This window comes from Caretta caretta, chromosome 19 (genome assembly GCF_965140235.1).
Source record: "Caretta caretta isolate rCarCar2 chromosome 19, rCarCar1.hap1, whole genome shotgun sequence".
Taxonomy (NCBI): domain Eukaryota; kingdom Metazoa; phylum Chordata; order Testudines; family Cheloniidae; genus Caretta; species Caretta caretta.
The window spans coordinates 6677436-6697575 of record NC_134224.1 but is presented as its reverse complement, the minus strand read 5'-3'; the positions used below and the strand labels follow the sequence as shown (position 1 = coordinate 6697575).

Sequence of the window (20140 nt, the reverse complement as noted above, 5' to 3'; positions counted from 1 at the left end):
GATGCTGGCAGATGCTTCTCCAATATCCCAACTGGCAGGGATCCAGGAGTGCTGGAGGGGTGCACAGTGGGGAGTAATTTGCAGCTGTGCAGCAAGCCCAGGTTGCATGCTGTAGCATACATACAGGCTGACTGTCTGGAGAGGTAGCCGCACCGATAGACTACACTCACTTTGGGCTGCGGCACCCAGGCCAGGGTGACAGCCAGGCTGTTCGCCTGAAGCATTCCCTCATGCACTTGGGAGGGACCTTGCCCTGCTGTACCTGCACGGGAAGTAGCAGAAGGGGCTACCACCTGGCAGAGGATGGAGAGAGCCCTTGATCAAACAGTGCAGTTCTGTGCCTCCATCAAGCTCTCATCAATGGCTTCTCCTGCTTTGACACACGCCCCCCATCCCGGGTGCCGCCGTCTGATCAGCGAATGATTCCTGCATTTGCCCACCTCCAGGGCACAGCAGTCAGGGACACGACACTAGTGCTTTCCAACCCTTTTATTGCAAGCAGCATTACATCCATCAGCCAGCCAAGGCCCAGGGAGCCACTCTGTTCAGAAGCCTCAGTCCCAGCCAGGAGGTGTTGGGGAGGAGTCTGGGGAGCAGAGGAGGGGCTGCTCCACTTGGGGTCACATCTCCGTCTCAGGGATCAAGCAGGCGCCGTTGGGAACTTTTCCTGAAGGGGAATACAATTCCCATGAGGCACTTTTGCAGTATACCTCCCAGGGAGCTTCTGGGTCCCATTCACTTCTCCCACCCTGCTCTGCACCCATGGGGAAGTCAGCAGAGAACCACCTACCTCCTGTCCTGGGAGGGACCAGGCCACCACCCAGCTCTCCAGAGACAAACCCAGTGAATCCTGTTTTAAACAGAGTCTCAGCGGGAGGAGAAGGGAGGAGCAGGGAATACCCCATTAGCCCAGGGAGAGAGACTTAGCAACTTCCTCTGGAGTCCTGGCCTGGATTTCCCCCAGGCTCCCCCACCCCACCCCTCCAAATGGAGCGGTGCGACTGTGTTCTGTACGACTGTGATGGAGACCTAGCAGGGCTGTGGACAGGGCCTGCATGGAGGGATGACTATGCGATAGCCAGGGTGGCAAATCCCATTGCAGGACCAGGGAAGGGATCAGGGCTAAATCCTTTGCTCTTGATCTCTGACACGAGCAGATGGAGCTTTCCTAGGGGCATCCTGAGTCTTGGGCAGAGTATCATTTGTTTCACTTATGGGCAAAAAATTCTGAGCAGGGCAGAGACGGGATGAGGGTGAGTCTTTCAGGTGGGGAGGGGCAGAGGAGAGACAAGTGCACAGTGTCCCTTTAAGGCCCTGTCTGCATTCTGGTGGTGCTGAGATGAATGGGGAATTGACTGGAGCTGGTGGCAGCTGCTCTGCTTGGAGGACCCATCTGAAACTCCCTCTTTGTGCTGCAGGGACATGCTCCCCGGAGCCGTGCTGACCACAACGGTCCCAAGCCCTGGCAGCCTGCGAGGGGGCATGGAGAAACCCTCGGCTAGGATTGTGTGTCTTTCTGTATCTGTGGTTCTCTAGGCGCGTGTGTGTGTTGCACATGCATGGCTGTGCATGGATGGTTATGTACCTCTGCATGTATCTGTGCATGTGCACATGGGTGTTTGTGTTTCTCTCCAGGTATATTGTGTGTGCGCCCACGTGCATTTGTATATGTTTAATTGTGTTGAGCACGGTAGTGCCTAAGGGCCAACTAAGGATGTGGCCTCCTTGTGCTAGGGGCTGTACGAACCCAGAGTAGCAGACAGTCCCTGCCCCGAAAAGCTTACAATCTGAATAGACAAGAGAGACAAGTTGGGGGAAGACGCACAAGCAGAGTGTACAGTGAGACGGCAGCCATGTGGGTGCGTGCATGTGAATGGATCCCCCAGCCCTGGGACAATGCCCAGCTCCAACCTCTGCTCGTCTCAGAGGTGGAGATGGGAATTTCAGAGGGCCACTTTCTCTTCTTTTCTCGATGGCTTCTTGTGCCGCCTGCATCCCCATCGGAGCACCTTCCAGCAGTCAGTGCATCAATCAGCGTGACTAGCGGTCACATGTGGTTCATTTTCTCTCTTGTCCTCTCCCCAGTGGAGAAACTGTGTGCTTAGGGTTCAGTAGGGATTTAAAAAAAATTTGTAAATACGTACACACTGCTCTGTCTGTTGGTTAGAGAAGGATGATGGAAAAAGCTCTCCTGGCCCTTGGAGCAGAAAGTGGTGAGGTTTGTGAAGGTCTCTAGTTCCTGGGGGAGTTCATTCCACAGTCTGGACTGGCCCCTGAGAAAGCTCTCCCTCCAGCACAGACAAGCTTTACCCTGATGGTGCGAAGCTCCACGGGGCCCAAGGAGAATGCACATTTCCTGCAACCCCCTCAGGATATAATAGGTGTCTCAGGCCAGCAGGAGAACCGCTGAGGAGCAGGCTGGGCGAGCCTCAGTTTTCACTGCCGCTCAGAGCCGACAGGTAGAACCCTTGTCACGTGATGAGGAGCTTGGAAGAAGGCAACACACATTGGGGCGGTAGTTGTTGGGGGACCAGGTCAGGTGCTGATATGGTCATGCATGTAACACGCCTGTTCCACGATCAGGGAACATGCAGGGAGGAGTTACAGGTGCCAGCGGCATTCCGGTCTCGCCCGTGGTGGGTTGCTAACACTACCGTGTGTTTCACACCTCGCTGCTGGGCATGTGTTGGTTCCTCTTTCACCTGGGTCATAGCGGGGTTTCCGTACGCTGACATCATGGTTTGTGATCTCAGACTGAGCCTTAGCTGAGCCCCACTCAAGCAACCCTTTCCCCCTGCTGATGACGGTCTACAGTGGCTCTGAACATCCACCAAGAGCCACAGAGTGGGGCCAGGAGTATACAGAGAAGCATGGCCTCGTGGTTTGAGTCCAGGCCTGTGAGCCACAAAGGATATGTCTAGACTGCAAAATTGCCAACCCAGAGCAGTGAGTCTCAGAGCTCGCATCTGCAGACTCGGTCTCGTGGGACTCTCGCTACAGCAATAAAAATAGCAGTCCATACATTCCCGCCTGGGCTCTGATGCCTGGGGAGGAGGGTGGGCTTCAGAGCCTGGGCAGGAACACTGACCCCACCATCGTTAGCACCATAGCATGAGCCCGGGTCTGAGGCTCACTGCCATGGGTGTTTTCTGGCAGTCCCCAAACCAGGAAGTTCCAGTTCTGACTCTGACACTGACGCCTTGGGCAAGTCACTTGCCCCGCGTTGTGCCTCAGTTTCCCCATCTGTAAACTAGGACAAAAATACGCATCGCCCAGGGCGTGGGGTGAAGATTAATTAGCTAACATGAGCCGACGAGGAGAAGCGTGAGAGTGCCAAGCATACCCATGAGTCTATACACTGTGTTTGTACCAATTCCGGTTGGGGTCTGTTTTTTTACCAGTATAGTTAAAGGGGTACAACCCCTAGTGTGGATGCAATATAAAGGCTTGAAACCAGTTTCAAACCACTGCAGGTAACATAGTGCAAAACCCTTGTAAAGACCCATCCCTGCCACCCCCCCCTTTCCTCAGGGAGGTGCATTTCCTCTCACACCCAGGACTGGGGCCCCAGTGGGGACATGAGGGAGGCAGAAGTGATGACTTCACATTGCGGGGGAGGCTCTCCGTCACTGCAGAGGGCTGGGAAGGAGGTGTCACCTCTGACAGGACTGGAGGAAGGAAACTGAAACTTTGCGCTTTCCTCTTCACTGCGCGCTCCAGCCTCGCTGACCCGGAAGCGTCTTCCCCTCCAGGCCCCTTTGCAGATCCCGTCCCTTTGACTCACCTTCCTGATCAGACTCCATCCGTGATGGGGCACCTCTCCTGGGGGGCACGTCCGCACAGGCTGTGTTCTGCCTCTCGCAAGCTTGTGTCATGACTCACTGGCTGAGTAATGGGCCCCTCACAGCTTCTGCTGGTTCATCCGAGGCCCTCTGGCTCTCTCCAGGAAGCTACTGACCTCAGCAAAAGCTGGGCAAACCAGAGCTGCAGCTCCAGAACCAGAATGGGGAGGGACCCAGTGAAGAACAGAAGGGCTTGCAGAGCCCCTACGGTGATGCTAGACCCTTGGCATGTCTTTGGTCCGGCTCCATTCACCCAGCGTCTCAAAGCATTTTACAGACATGACTTCATTAGGTAGGCCTGTGCCCCACCCCCATCTGTAAACTGAATAGAATGACAGTTACCTTCCTTTGTAAAGAGTTTTGAAACTGTCTGGTTAAAGGTTTCAGAGGAACAGCCGTGTTAGTCTGTATTCGCAAAAAGAAAAGGAGTACTTGTGGCACCTTAGAGACTAACCAATTTATTTGAGCATGAGCTTTCGTGAGCTACAGCTCACTTCATCATGAAGTGAGCTGTAGCTCACGAAAGCTCATGCTCAAATAAATTGGTTAGTCTCTAAGGTGCCACAAGTACTCCTTTTCTTTTTGTCTGGTTAAAGCCATTCTAAGTGAAAGGTATTGTCCTTGTGGTAAGCCCAGGTGAAAAAGTTTGGCTCAGAGTGCTCCACGGCAAATACAAGTTTAAAAGGTCAGTATCATTCTCTCCACTGTAGGGGTGGAGAAACTGAGGCACAGAGCAGCGACATGCCACGGTCACACAGTGGGTCAGTGGCAAAGCCAGGAGTTGCTGACTCCCAGTCTCCTCCTTTAACCAGTGCATAACACAGACAGAAATATTAATATAGACTAGAACAGCATATGCTAGACTTCTGTAAGGCATTTGACTTAGTCCCACATGGCAATCTGATTAAAAAATAGCACTATACAAAATCAGTGCAGCCCATGTTAAATGGATTAAAAACTGGTTAACTGATAGATTGCAAAAAGTCATTGTAAATGGGGACTCCTTATCCTTTGGGAGTGTTTTGCGTGGGATCTGTTCTTGGCCAAATGCTATTCAATATCTTTAGCAAAGATCTTAAAATCATTGCGGGTAAAGTTTGCAGGTGACACACAAATTCTGGAGTGGTAATAATGATGAGGACACGTCAGTTATACCAGCCAGCCTGGATTGCTTGGTAGCTGGGCTCATTTGAACCCCATGTGTTTTAACACAGCCATATGCAAGGTCATACATCGAGGAACAAAGGATGCAGGGCACAGTCCTAAGATGGGGCCCGTATCCTGGAAAGCAGTGACTCTGAAAAGGATTTAGGAGTCATAGTGGATAATCAGCTGAGCATGAGCTCCCAGTACAATGCTGTAGCTATGGGGATGAACGTGATTCTTGGATGTATGAGCAGGGGAATATCAAGTCACTGGGGGGAGGGATAGCTCAGTGGTTTGAGCATTGGCCTGCTAAACCCAGGGTTGTGAGTTCAATCCTTGTGGGGGCCATTTAGGGGTCTGGGGCAAAAATTGGGGATTGGCCCTGCTTTGAGCAGGGGGTTGGACTAGATGACCTCCTGAGGTCCCTTCCGACCCTGATATTCTATGAAGTCAGAGTAGGGACATGGTGTTACCTCTGGATACCGCATGAGTGAGATCTTTACTGTGTATGGTTCTGGTGTCCACACTTTAAAAAGGATGTTACAAAATTGGACAGCATTCAGGAAAGAGCTACAAGAATGATTCAAGACCTGGGACCCCTGCCTTACAGTGAGACATGCAAGAATCTCCATCTATTTTGTTTATCCAAGAGAAAGTTAAGAGGGGACTCGATCACAGTTTACATGTACCTACATGAAGAAGAGATTTATGATTTCTCTTTAATCAAGCAGAAAAAGACATAATCAGATCCAGAGATTGGAAGCTGAAGCTAGAGAAATTCAGGCTAGAAATAAGGCACACATTAGCCATTGGAATCTACCTAGGGGTGTTGTGAATTCTCTATCACTGTAAGTCTTTAAATCCAGACTGGATAGTTTTTCAAAAAGACATGCATTGGCTCAAAGGAGAAGTTATGGGCTTGATGCAGAATGACTGGTGAGGTCTGTGTTATGCAGGAAATCGGTCTTGATGCCTTCTGGTCTTACAATCTCTGACTAGAACCTCACTCCTCGTCTGCTGCTTCACCCCTGTCTTTAGAGAGAGCTACCCCTCACTGGCCATCTATTGAGGGGGTGAGTGGGACGAGACCAAGGACCTGGAGCCTCAAGTTCTGGAGGTCAGGTTCAGCTCATACAAGGCTGCAGCAGTTCATGTGCTTCATCAAAACATAGACAAATGTCCCGGGCTTGCAGAATTAGGCTGGAAATCTCAGGGGACAAGACTGTCCTATTGGGACACTTGCCTCCCGCCAGGTCCTCATCTCCAGGGTGAGGCAGATGGAGGCAGGGAGGAGCTACTGGGGGGCAATGGGAGATGGGGAATGCATTGGGGGAGGGGGGTTGAGAAAGTGAGGCTGGAGGGCACAAACAGAGGAAATGGAACGTTGGGGGGTGCACAATGGGGGACGTGAGAACGCAGAGTGGGGTAAAGGGAGAACTAATGCAGAGGGGACCCTTGAGAACAGGGAAAACAGAAGCGAAAATGACAAACCTGGCCTCTCCACACTGGGGAGAGAGCATCTGGGCGCTGATTTTAAACCTCAATCTTGTTAATTACAACAGTTCTATTCAAAATCGACCATTCCCCAGGGTGCTGGTAGCTGTCCCTCCCCGCCAGGCTCTTTGCACAGCTCTCTCTGCCAGGTGTTTTGTGTAAGCTCTGTGTGACGTGCCCCCCTTCCGTTCCTCCTGTCTCAGGTGGGCTGACTCAGCTCCAGCCTGCAGCTGTGACAAGGGGCCATGCACAATGCCCTTGTCAAGGCTGCAAATGGCTCATCTCTCCCCGTACAGGTGGGAGCGAGCTCCTGTCCTAGGAGCACATGTGGCTCAGGGGACTAGAAAGAGAAGGAAATCAGTGGGGTAGAGGACGATCCCTCTCTCAGGTTTCTCTAGTTTCTGGCTGTGTGGGCCCCTCCGACAGAGCCGGTCAGATCAAGGTAGGTCGTCTGGATGCCCCCTTCACAGGGGCAAAGCCCAGGTCCTACATGCTTAGTTGAGGAATAAGCCCTGTCACAGAGCGCTTTGGCTCTTCCACACTTTGAATCATTCAGGCCCCGCAATCTGCCCACCCCAGGAGAAACAGTGAGAGGCAGAGATGTTAAGTGACTTGTCCAAAGCCGCACAACAGAGTTGGTGGCAGAGCTTGGGTTTGAGCACAGGAGTTCCTAGCTTGTGGGCCAGTGCTCAGTCCACTAGACAAACCCAATGGCCTCCCTGGGGGCCTGTGTGTACTCCAGTTAGCACCGAGCTGGGTACAGACTTTCTTAGTGTAGACAGGGTATTAACCAGATGGTGTGCTCCAGCCAAGGCTTTGGAAGCCAGGAGGGGGGGAGAGAGCATGTGGAGAGGAAGGGGCCTGGGGTGACGCTGATGAAGTTGGCTGATTAGCCGTGATGTAGCCAAGAGCTGCAGGATGGGGACAGGGAGGGGGTCGTGGTGAGTGAATCACAGCCCTGTGCTGGCACTGGCCGGTCACAGGCAGGAAGCGCTGGGGTGGGGGGAGCAGGGAGAAGAGAGGAATCTGGGACAGGAAAGCGGCCTGCCATTTCCAGGGCTGGCAGGAAGAGCGTCAGATGAAAGGTCTGGACAGAGCAGGACGAGCCCCTGGCAGTGACGGGAGAGGAAGCCGTGAAAGGAGCAAGGGGTGAGGAAGCCGTGAAAGGAGCAAGGGGTGGGGGAGGCAGCTGTTCTCTCTCTGAGCCACACCTGGCCCCCAGGACAGACAGGGCCCGAAGCTCTGGCACTCAGGCAGGGGATTATCTGCAGCTTCCTCAGACATGGGCCAGGCCGCTTCACCCCATGTGTCCCACCCCCTGGCCCTGTCCTTTCTCAGGAAGATCATGGGGGCCTGTGACCCTGATGGTCCTGAGGGGTGGCCCCTCTGTGACCTAGTCACGCTCTTCTCCACACTGATGGCTCTCTCCCTTCCTGAGCGCGATCACAGCCTTGCTATCGCTCCTTGCCCCTCAAAGGTGGCTGCAGAGAGAAGTGAGCTGAATTCCCCAGGGCGACACATTCGGTCAGCGGCAGAGCTAGGGACACAACCCAGATCGCCCAGGCTTGTGCTGTAACCACTAGGCAAAGCTTCCCCCTCAACACAGCAACCCTCCCTCCCTGGCATAACAGGACCCTGTTAGCTCCCCTGCATCCAACCCTAGTTCATTTTTGGTCTGAATCCCACTGGGAGCTGCAGTCCTTCCTTGTAGAGAAAATGGAATGGAGTCTCTTTTGAAACATAGATGTTTAAATGCACATTCCCCGTGCTTCTCTTCCCATCCCGAAACTGTCGTATATTGTTGCTACGGGGCCGCTAAAGAGCTGCCACATTCCACCCCAGAAGTAGCTGCATATCAGTGGGCAGGTGAAGAGATTCCTGCGCATAGCCATATACAGACATGTGCATCTCTGCCAAGGCTCTCAACCTGTCAGGGTCTAAGTTGGTGGCACAGGCCCACAGTGAAGCTGCTGTAGAGGGGGAAGTGGTGATGAGCGGGTGGTGTGGGATTCATTTATTTTCACACAATTCAGAGGAACAGCCGTGTTAGTCTGTATTCGCAAAAAGAAAAGGAGTACTTGTGGCACCTTAGAGACTAACCAATTTATTTGAGCATGAGCTTTCGTGAGCTACAGCTCACTTCATCAGATGTTTTGATCTGATGAAGTGAGCTGTAGCTCACGAAAGCTCATGCTCAAATAAATTGGTTAGTCTCTAAGGTGCCACAAGTACTCCTTTTCTTTTCACACAATGTTTTCCTTGTCTGTAAGGTTAAATCTGGGGGTGATAAAGCAGCAGATAGGGGCCGGGAGTTCCGATTGTTTGGATCTGGGACTTGGGTTTGGGCCATTAGCCGCAGTCTTTGGCCCTGGAATCAAACATTGCCAGAGCTGAAGGGTGTCTGGATCCACGACCCCACCCTCAAACAGGAGTGAGTGGATGGATGCTGTTGTGATAGCCGGGAATCTGGGTGGAGGGGTGAGCCCAGAGCACAGCACCTGCTGTCTCCCCCTCCCAACCCCCCGGCCAGCCGTGGCTTGCAGCAGGTGCCGTTGCTGTGCCGAAATGATCACATGCGGTAGCAATGGCATAAGTGTAAAATAACAACACGGAAACGTTGGGGAGGGGCGGGGGGCAGAGGCCGAACATAATGGGAATATTCATAGCTGTGACTGCGAGAATGCAGCCCCTGATGGCTACTGACACATGGAGCCAGGGACTGCCCCTGCAAGATACCAAAGGGATTTCCCAGGCTGCTTCAGCTTCCTGTGGGAGAGGGCAAGGGGAAGGCAGAGGTGACTGCACAGTCAGCTGCAAGGGACTGCGAGTTTCACTCTGCAAACGCTCGGTGGTGCCCCAGGTATGTCTGGGGGACCGGTTCCTCCTGTGGATGCCAATACACTGGGTGGCTCCAGGATCATTCACAAGCCTGTGAACAGCTCATGCGCCTGAGTCTGCGTGTGCGTATGTCGTGCAGGCATGAGTGTGCATGTACCCTGTGCACGGGCACATATATTGGTGAGTGCACGCGTGAGCTTGTATGTGTACATGTGCATTTGTGCAAGTTTGCACGTGCGCGTGGATTCCAGCACTGGGACACTGCTCGGCTCCAATCTCCATTAGCCTCCGAGACGGAGAGGGGAATTTTGGGGTCCCAGTTTAGCTGCTGTTGCCCCTCAGGGTATAACTGGCCAACGTGAGAATCAGCTGGGAACCCGGCTGGATGAGCCTCCTCTTTCACTGCAGCGAGGATCAGGTGCGAGGATCTCATGTGCCTCGTGACGGTCGGACTTGGAGGGATGTCATAGGTTCTGTGTGTAACACATGGTGGCAAGGCTTGAGAAGCCTACTCAGCCGCTTGCCGGTGCAAGTAGAAATGCTTCCTGGCAAGTGGGCTGGGTAGGCCAGGGAGCTATTGTCTTTTTCCTCCCTCCCCTCTATGGCTGGGAACTGACAGAGAAGCAACCAAGATGTTAGGATGAAGAGGGATCGGGATGGAGGATAATATGGAAAGTATTATAATGCTATTATGTACATCAATGCTCTCTTCTATCTAGACAAATCTCTGTGTGCGTTTGTGTACAGTTCTGGTCACTCATGTCAGATAGGGTATTATTTGAGGGGGTTCAGAGAAGGGTGATGAGAATGATCAAAGTCCTGGAAAATCTCTCCTATGAAGAGAGATTGAAAAGACTAAGATTGTTTACCTTAGAAAGGAGATGAAGGAAAGGGGCCAGAGTAAACGTATATAAAATAATGAATCCTCTAGAGAAGGAAGCTTCTTCTCCCTGTCTCACAACACAAGAACAAGGAGACACTGAATGGAATTGAAAAGTAGCAAAATTCAAAACTCATAAAAGGAAATACTCCCCCCCTCCACTCATTATGGAATTAGACTGTGGAACTCACTGCCACAGGATGTCACTGAGGCCAAGAATTTGGCAAGATTCAAAGAGTGAGGGAATGGATGTTCAACAGGATAATAAGAACACCCAGAGTTATAACAGTTAAGGCAAACAAAGAGTTTTGGAAGGGATAAAAAAATTTAATTCTTCAGTGCTTAAACTGATCTGTAACTGTTAGGGGTCATCGTGAGGCTTTCATGGTTACAGATTATTCCATATCTGCTACTGTGAGATTCTTGCACCTTCCTCTGAAGAATTTGGCATGAGCCACTGTTGGAGACAGGACATTGGACTAGATGGACTTTGGGTCTGATCCAGTCTGGCAATGCCCATGTTCCTATGAAGGAAGGTGCACGTGAGAATGACAGCTCTGTGCGCTAAAGGTGTTCTTACTCAAGATGTGATGCGCTGTCACCGTTCCATGTCGTTTACCGCTTGCTGTTCACCAGTTTAAGGGGTTCTTTGCCTGGGTCGTACCTAGATCTTGTAGAGCTGGCTCTGTTGCTCCCGGTTTCAGATGGCCCATTAACAAAGACCACTGGGCACCAGTAATTGTTCTGGACATTGTGAGAGCTGCTTCCAAGACCACATGTGCAGCTCTGTCTGCTGAAGGATAAGTGCAGCCCACAGAGCTCTGGCAGCCACTTTTGTGGTGCATTCAGAAGCCCAGCCCAATGAGATTACAAGTCCCAGCATGCAATGCTCCAATTTGAAAGAACTGTACCGCACGCTGGAAATTGTAGTCTTGACAGGCCGCAGCAGGAGGGCAGCTGCAATCTGCTCAGCTTTGGGGCAGCCCCTGCCTTGGCTCTTTGTAAATTAAATCTAGCAGGTCTTTTCCAGAAGAGCCGGGGTCTGCTGGGATCCCTAGCTGTTGCTGCCACGTGCCATAGGCCAATCTGGCACATGCACGCCAGCGAGCATGGAAGAGCAGCACGCGTGTTCATCATCATGTGCTTTCCCTTCATTGGCTCACTTCCTCCTCTGGGTGCAAGGCTCAGAGGTCCATTGGCCTCTGAAATGTCAGGTTATAAAACCAGCTGGAAGAACCTCCCCGGGCATGCAGAAATCGTGGGAGGCGGAGTTTCCTGTTGTGGAGGTTTCGGTTGTGTCCCTCACCTCAGTCACGTTGGAAAGGCCTGACATGCCACTTGGGCAACGAGGGTGAGGGATTGTGCTGATCTGGACAGGGACTCTGCTTGAGAGACTGAAACCAGGGCACTGGGGGAGGAACTCTGTCCCTGGGCCAGGCCTGAAATCCTTACTCAGGCAAAACATCTTCCAAAGCACCCAGGCTCCTCTAGCTAGGCATGGACTGATTAGGACATCCAGGTCCCCAGTAGGGAAAGGGGACAGTGAAGAAGGCTTTATATGGTAAGCTCTTTGGAGCAGCGATGGTCATTCGTTATGTTTGTACAGCAGCTTGCACAATGGAGCCCCGACTGGGTTGAGACCCCTAGGCGCTCCTGTAACATAACTGTCCAATAATAATAGGAAGAAGGTGGGTCCCCAGCTCCCATAGGTGCTCAGATACCTTGATGATGAACGAGTCGTGCGGTCTCCCAGTACTCGTGGTGGATTCAGAGGGTGCGGTCTGGGTCTGGTGACAAGACCGTTATTTACCTCTGACCTCGCAGAGTGTTTAGCCCCAGGGTTTCCCTGACTCCAGCTGTCCCCCGAGGAGCAGCAGATAGTACACGGGAACTGATCCACTTACCTGGGTTGGTGACCCCCTCAGGGGTGACAGGTCACAGGCTCGTGAGTCGGCGAACTCTCTTGCCCAGGTAGTAATGGTTGAGATTTTGCCAGCGATATTTCCATCTGCAGAAGGGAAAGAAAGATGGAGTGGGGGGATGCGATGGGAGATAGGTAATAGACTGAGAGGCGGGTCACAGGCCAAAGAGATTGGGCAGGACAAGCTGGAGTTTTGAGCATATCCTTGATCAGCCCCACAGGAACCCACACGTGCAGACTTCTTTCACACAGGAGAATGGGAGGAGAGTTCTCTTGTCAGTGACACCCATTAAAGGGTTAATCCGTTGTTGCTAGATAACAGTGTCCCACCATCAAGCCCCGCTTCTCCTGTTCCACTGGGGAATGTGTTGTCCCTCAGGCTATGTCTACACTACAGATTTCTGCTGGCATAGCCCTGCTGCGGTGCGAGGAGTTGTGACTCCGGCCTGACATAGCTGTGCTGGCAGAAGCTCCTAGTGTAGACGCAATTATAACAGCAAAAACCAGCCTCGCTTGTTTGGCTCAGGGTGATAGGCAATAATAAACATACCCGGGTGTCGTCGTTGTTTACACAGGGACAGTGATGAGTCTACACTGTAGTATAAATACCCATGATACGCACTCATCTGAGCAGGTTTCAGAGGGGCAGCCGTGTTAGTTTGTATCAGGAAAAACAGTGAGGAGTCCTTGTGGCACTTTAGAGACTAACAAATTTATCTGGGCGTAAGCCTTCGTGGGCTACAACCCACTTCATCAGATGCAGTCTTAGTGGTTTCTGGACATGCAGGGCCCATTTTGTTTCAATTTGTGTGCACAAAGCTTGGAAGAGAGAAGTGCTGACTCAAAGACTGTAGCCAAATCAGCTGACCCACTCCACCAGTTTACAAGGGGTTTGTCCTTATACCCAATTCCCATTGTAACCGTCCCAGGATTCAAAGGAGCATTGGCCTTGAGACCTCATCATTCATGCGCTGAGCTGCCCTTCTCAGCTCCTCCGCAGCAGCGAGTAGTGTGCTCCTGGGTTGGTGAAGCCTGTTTTGAATGCCCAGCAGCAACTGGGGCCCAAATCTGGGCTCTATACCGAGCAGCTGGCTATGTGATGAGGTAAAAACACATTTTGAAGGCTGCAAATCTGAAAGGACCAGTGAGATGGCAGCAGTGCGGGGCTGGGGACAGGCAGTGGGGGAAAAAAGCATTAAACTGGCCTGCTTGGAAACAAAGACACGGTGATTATACAGATGTTATTTCCTTAGTGTCCTAGGGCAGCACCAAAGCCGGAGCATTGTGTGGTTTATTTTCTACAGATCACTGGGGGTTATTTACACAGAAGTTAATTTTCAAGTAATTTAACTATTTAATTGAAGATTAAGTAACAACTGTGTCCTGGGAAGATGACATCTGCTTGAGGCCGGGGATTTGAGGCATGTGGGTGAGTGGGTTACACAAGCCTAGGAAAGTTTGAAACGTATTCACTTGCCTCTTGCAGGAACCCACAACCTTCCTGATGCCTTTTCGGTTGGCGTCAGCTCCCGCTTCCTTGGCAGCCCAAACCTGGATGCTCCAGCCCCCTCGTTTGTTGCCCCACTGACCTGCTGTCCTCTTGGTTTGGGAATTCCCTTGGCAACAGCTGAAGGCTGAAATTCTCTCAGGGAGGAGGGTGAGTTTTGGCGTTGCAAGCAGCTAATGCCTTAGATTTCATAACAGGAACAGGGATGCAGGCTGTTAAATATTTATAGGAGCTGTAAGGTGCCAGCTTGGTAAAGTTCCTTCTCTATTTACTCTTCCATTTTTATTCCCTTTCTTCCCCTCAAGTCCCATCTGGTCTCCTTGGGCCATGCCTTGCGCTGTAATTCTATAAATCACCATCTGCTCTTATAGGGGGAGTGTTTTCTTTTTCACTTGCTTGTGTCTGTGGCCTCTGAAATGACTGCATGCCCCATTCCCAGCCGGGAATCTCATCTCTGGGGATTTCCAAACCAGCCTTTGGACCCGCACTGTAACTAGTGTGTAGTCTTGGCTCGGAACTGCCCCCAGAAGAGTCCACATTGCTGCAGTAGCCCCGTCTGGGTCACAGGAGAGACCCACGTCCGGGGCTGTGGGAAGCCGACTTGTGGATACGGAGGTAAAATGCTGTGTTCCCTTCAGGTTAAGTTGAGGCAGATCAGAGAACGGTTGAGAAAACATCTGCACTTTGAAACAGAAGCCCTGGAGCCCTGAGCAGTGCAGGAGGAGTTAATACACTAAATTTTCACTCCTGGAGACCTAATCTTATGTTCATCTTACAAGTGCAATGAGTTCAGCGGTCTCGGCTGATTAGGAAAACACATCCAGAAGAAGTGGGTGGATTGGCAATCTCTCCTGGGAAGAGGCACAGGCTGAAATAGCAGGAGCCATAGGGTTAGGTGCTAGGAAAAGTCAGAGGAGCTGGAGGGGCACGGGCGGGGGTTACCGCAGGTCAGGCTGGAGAGAGAACTTTAGAATTACTTCTCTCTCCAATAAAATAACCACAACCCTAAATCCTAGCCCGGATGCCACCAGTTAGCACTCGAGGGGCAGGGGATTATTCAAAGATTTGGCCACGGGAGGGTACTGTGCCCTTACACAGCTTGGCACTGATTCCTTGCTCTGCAGTCATGTCCATGGGGTTTGTGACAGCCTCCATACTTGGGCATGGCCTCCTTACCCCTGGGAGCCTAAAGAGAGACCTGGCACCACCACCCCTGTACCATGCCAGGGTGAGCCAGCAAGCGCCTTCCCCCCACCCCCCCGTGCCACATGCTTTTTGGTGATCTCGCCCCTGCCAGCCCTGGCGGTTCCTCGCACCTTGACGAACGCAGAGACAGATGGTGAGAGAGCAGCACAGGCTCAGCTGGGGCCAGAACGCATGAAAATGGCAGAGAAAGGGCCAGGGCTCCTGCTACAGAGAGAAACATAAAGGGCCAGCAGGATGGGTGGGAATCCCCTATGAGGGTGGAATGAAAGGGGACAGGGAGAAAAGGGGAAGTGGCAGAAGGGAGAAAAAAAGATGAAGAGGAGCCAGAAAAGAATTAAGCAGGGGGGAGAAGAGGGAAGAAGAAAGCCATGGAAGGGATAGAGACTGAAATGCAAAGCGTTTAGTTTTTCCCTTCCTTTCGGTCTCTCCTGCTCCCTCTCCCCCCCCCCCCGCCCATGTGTCCCTCAGCCCCACACCTGTCTGATTGCTTTATTATTAGCTTTTCTTCTCGCTGATTGTCTAATTTGGTGTGTGGTTTCGAAACAAAAGACCCGTCTCTCTGAATCTGCTATTAAATCCTACTGTTTAGCCCTGTTTCTCCCAGAGCCAAGGGGTGGTTGGGTCTGTCCCAAGAGTTGTTATCTCCAGGAGCAAAGGCACTTGAAACAAATTATTCTGAATTTATTCTAATTAGTTTTCCCCCCTCCCCTGCCCCGCCTGCCCCCACAAAATGAATTTGTTTGGGTGACAAAATGAGTGTGTGTGTGTAATTAGTAATAAGGATCTACGTACACTGGCTCTGTTTTGGCAGCTACGCATGGGGCTGCTGCTGCTTAAGGATTATGATGGCGACTCAAGACCGGACTTTACAGGCCAAATCCTGCCCCACGTTACACCCCGCCCTTCCTTAGATTGTCTGGGTTTAACTGAGGATGGAATTTGGCCCTCCACTTCGCAACCATCTGCCATATGTGTCTGTGGGTTTGCAGGCCACTGCTGTCATCTAGATGGAATCAGGACAGCTCAGCTGTGTGTCATAAGTCCTATATTGCTAACAGTTCATGGAAACACTTCGGTAGCTCTCCAGGGAGAGCCTGGTGCTTTTGGAATATGGCAATATGATGTTCCATGGAGTTGTTACTATATGTCCAGTGAGCTGTAGCTCACGAAAGCTTATGCTCAAATAAATTGGTTAGTCTCTAAGGTGCCACAAGTACTCCTTTTCTTTTTGCGAATACAGACTAACACGGCTGTTACTCTGAAACCTGATATATGTCCATGGGCTGATCCTTTCCGTACGAAGCAAACGACTGATCTTCCCTTGGAAAATGTCGGTGTGCAACCCCCACGGCCAAAGCCTGCACTTCGACTGTACCCTTTCTCTCTCCTCACCCAGGTCTAGAGACGCAAAGCTTGGATCCTGCTGTCCCCAGAGCTGGGGAGGGTGTTGCATATGGAGGTTTGACTGAGGCCCTTTTCTGCCCAGGATATGAAGCTCTCAATTAAACTGCGGTACTGTGAACTTTCAGCGTCAAAAGATCAAAGAAAGAGTCACTGTTGTCCTGAAAAAAAGACCTTTGGTGCTCTAGCTTCCCACATTAATCTCAACGGGCAAAGCTGGAACTGGGGCAGAAAGCTTAGAAGTAAGACGCATTAGTCAGCAAGAGATGCAGGCTCAGAGGGAGAGGGGGAGCTGAACAGCCCTACAGTAGTAAATTCTGCTGCATTCCCTGCCTGGTTCCCTGAGCCAGGGGACTGGGGAAGGCCTTGCAAACTCTGGCTAAATGAGTCACTCTTGGACAAAGGTAATATATTATCGCTAGAATAACAATAATGCTCTGCACCTTTCATCTGAAGCTCTTATCGTGCTTTACAAAGAAGTACAATCATCCTCGTTTTAGAGATGGAGAAACTGAGGCACCAAGGGGCGAAGTTACTTACAGCCACACAGTGAGCCTGCAAAAGTGTTATGATTAGAATCCAGTTCTCTGGGCAACCAGTCCCATCACTGGAACATGCTGCTGCTTTGTTTTTGATAACACATTTTTTAAAAGCAAAGCAGAAAAGGCAAAGAACAAAGGTGCGTTTCTTGTTTTCCCTATCTAGAAACCGTAGGACACAAGAGGGAAAGTGGAGAGAGTCCACAGGGGAAAGGAAAAACAAAAGTGTGAGAGACAGACTGAGAGATGATTTATATTTAGACTGTGAGTACCTCGGTGCAGGGACTGTCTCTCTGTTCTGTGTCTGTACAGCATCTGTACAGGCCCTGCTCCACGACGGGGGTTCCTATGTGCTACCTCAGCACAAATAATAACAAAATGATTTTTTGGAGAGCGAGAAAAAGAAGGATCCAGAGAAATGTTCCTATAACCTGCTCCACAGTCCAAAAAGGAGCAACTGCACAGGTCCAATCAGAGACCACATAACGAAACAAGATCAAAATTGTCCAATTTTCCCCAGCTTCCCGACTCTGAGAACCTGTGGTTTTGGTCCACGTTCTTCAGCGTTACCTGCTGAAACCAGATCCTTTCCCTCCATGTTGCATTAGGTACCTTTTGGCTGCTTTGATGATGCTATTGCTATTTCTGGCTGATTCGGGTGTGTTGCTCGGCGTGCAGAGATCTACCCACTGCACGCACGAACACACACTCTCTTTAAATCTGATCCTTCCCAGGAGCTCCCTGAATTCCTAGGCTTGGATCAGCTGTCAGATGTGGCCCTGTTTTTTATTTTTGGACCTGCCCAGACTTATCCCTGGCACTCGGCCTGCTGGTGCTCACGGCACCAGTGGAATCAGAAGTTGGGAAGGGATGTGAATTGAACTACAGGAGCACCAAGGAAGAACCTGCTCCTGACTCCAGGCAGCCAGTTTGCACCAGTTCTCAGCCAACTTCACTTCCCTCTGCAGGGTATCAAGAGGCAAGCTGGCCCAGCCAATGAAATGCAAGCAAAAAGCATGACCTCATCGGAGCAAACATCCATTGGCCGAGCATACTTGGAGGCCAGGACACTGTTACTCAGCCGCTACAGAGAGCTAATTAACCCTTTCCTTGGCATCTCAGACACTGTGTTGTGAATGGCAAATCTCCCTTCCTCTCCTGGTTTTTTTTTGGCCAATCAGAGCCATTGCACCTTCCTAGGGGGTCTTTAAGAAAGAGAAGGAGGGAGACGGTGAGGGTGAGAGGATGATGGGGTGACAGGCCCAGCCAGCCAAGGAAACCCCAGTCCCACCTTCTGGCTCCCATCCGATCCCCCTTGACACCATGCAGAACCTACCTCGGCGTGAGACCTAGGGAGGGTAAATAAACCCTGCATTTGCCACGTCAGGGATTTCGCTTTATTAACAGTATGAACAAGGGAGAGTCAAAGCTGCCAGTGTCCAGCTAAAGGCCAGTGACTAGCTCCAGCAGGGATAATCCTGGCTCATTATGGGGCCTGGTCTGGTTTGGGAAGGCCCTTTGGGTTCACCCATTTGCTGACCCTCTCCCATGCCCTGCCTTTACATGAGTCAGTGGCCCAGGATCCTGTTCAGAGGCCAGAGCGATTTCATTCCAGCTGCCACCTCTCGTGTCCCATGGCCTCCTGCACTTGGCACCAGACTCTGCTGGGCTGACTCTTGTGGCTAGGGGGGACAGGACCCCAGCAGGCCACCCCCAAGGCTAGCTACCAGGGCAAAGTGAGTGAGCCAGGTCCCGAATCGGAGAGCATTGCCCCCATGATAGCACTTAGCTTGTCCACAGCAGCGGCCATCTGCAGAATCCAAAGTGCTTTTCAAACACAGATGAGTTCATCCCCGCTCCTGGGAGGAAGGTGGGACTTGTTCCCACTCCTCAGCTGGGGAAACCGAGGCCCACAGCAGGACACGATCCAGGGCAGAGCCAAACAGATCCCAAGAGTCCTGACTCTTGATCCCCTGTTTTAACCACTAGCCCCATTGCCTCCAAGTCTGGTTCCATCCACTCTGTCCCAAGAGAGTGTCTCTTGGGTGACAGCCTCCTAGTGGACCGACACTCAGATCAGCTGCCAACTGCAGCCCCCAGGATCAGAGTAGCTGTGGGTTAAGTGCTGGGATTGTGTTCCACCTCACTCTGTCCCTGCGAGCTCCCACACCGCTGCGCCCCCTCTTCACCTTGCAAAGGTCCCCAGCCCCACGTTCTGCTGGGGTCTGTACTTACACCAGGTTGTGTTTCAATCCGCAGCAGCTTGGCCAGTGGACAGACTCTACTTCGGAAAGGCCTGTGTTCCCAGGGAGGATAAGCAGCCACCGCCTGGGGGTGGCCCATGTGCTGCCAGATGCATAGCGCCTCTGTGGGCTGACCCAGTAATCTTGCAGGCCCTGGTGACTGGAGTAAGCAGGGCGCAGAGCAATATTCTTCCTCCCCCCATAAACTGGCATCTCCACTTCATTTCTGCGGGGCAGCAGGGCCCTCGGCTTGCTGCATCAAGAGAGAGAAGCCCATGAGGTTTATATAGGGAAGTCTCTGCAGTAGAGTCGCATGTTGGTTTGCGGACATGCTGCTCTTGTGCTCTCACTCCCCATGGGTGTCGTGCTGTCAATTTCCCTGCCAAACGGCAGTCCCACCCTGGGACAGAAGTTTCAGGGAGCAGAAGGTGGATTTGAGCAATATTTGCCCTTGATCGCAGATCGGGTCAGAGCCCCCTAGCATCTTGCATTTCCTTAGTGCCTTTCATCCAAAGGATCCCAAAGCACTCTGCAAACTAGAGAGAGGGGTCACTTCATCAAGCAGTGAAATGTAGCCACTTCTGGGCTGGAACAGGCATCTAATGTGCACAGCAGTCCAGGTCTGGAAATGATATCTGTGCCTCGTTGTGCGGGGGGAGTTTGGGGAGGCAGAACATAACCACCCAAGACAGAATCTGGTTGGGACATCATCTTCAGGGAACTCAGCTGTCTCCAATTGATTCAGCAAGAATTATTCCTTTCCTGCTGTAAAACATTTCTAAGCTATCAAGGGCACCGGGGGGGGGGGGGGGGGAGAGGGGGGGTAGTGATCACAAATGTCCTGACAAACCCTCCTACTGAGAGAGATGGATTGCGCTTCGAGTCTGCGGATGCTGTGAGAGAAACCGAATCTGACAGGAGAACAAAACCTTGGCAGGGTCTCTGATCCAAGTTCTCTGAGGGAGGGAGGTGAAGAGTGCTCACTGATGAGTCAAACTGCATCACCGAAAGCAAATTCCAGGGTGGGGAGAGGCTGAGTTACAGGAGTCACAAGCCCCTTGCATGCGCCCATGTCAGGCAAAAGCAGTCCTCTCTTGGGGGGCCATCTGGCTCACTGAGGATT

The 20140-nt window shown here is 51.8% G+C and overlaps 2 long non-coding RNA genes across 4 annotated transcripts in view; one reads left to right on the top strand and one right to left on the bottom strand.

The window, feature by feature from the left end:
* The window catches only part of LOC125624896 (uncharacterized), a 101689-nt gene that overhangs the window by 41360 nt on the left and 40189 nt on the right, over positions 1-20140 (top strand). Inside the window, exon 3 of one of the 2 annotated variants that reach the window (XR_007353416.2) lies at positions 13608-13778. The exons of the other annotated variant lie outside the window; for it this stretch is intronic. This is a non-coding gene — a long non-coding RNA (uncharacterized LOC125624896). The remainder of the gene's footprint in view (positions 1-13607; positions 13779-20140) is intronic. 2 annotated transcript variants of the gene reach the window in all.
* On the bottom strand, positions 475-19632 carry LOC125624897 (uncharacterized). 2 transcript variants are annotated; one of them, XR_007353418.2, is made up of 3 exons: positions 19010-19632; positions 12105-12208; positions 475-667 (listed from the first exon to the last, which is right to left on the bottom strand). It is a non-coding gene; the product is annotated as an uncharacterized LOC125624897 (long non-coding RNA). The 2 variants fall into 2 exon arrangements; XR_007353419.2 differs by lacking the exon at positions 19010-19632 and adding an exon at positions 17047-17566.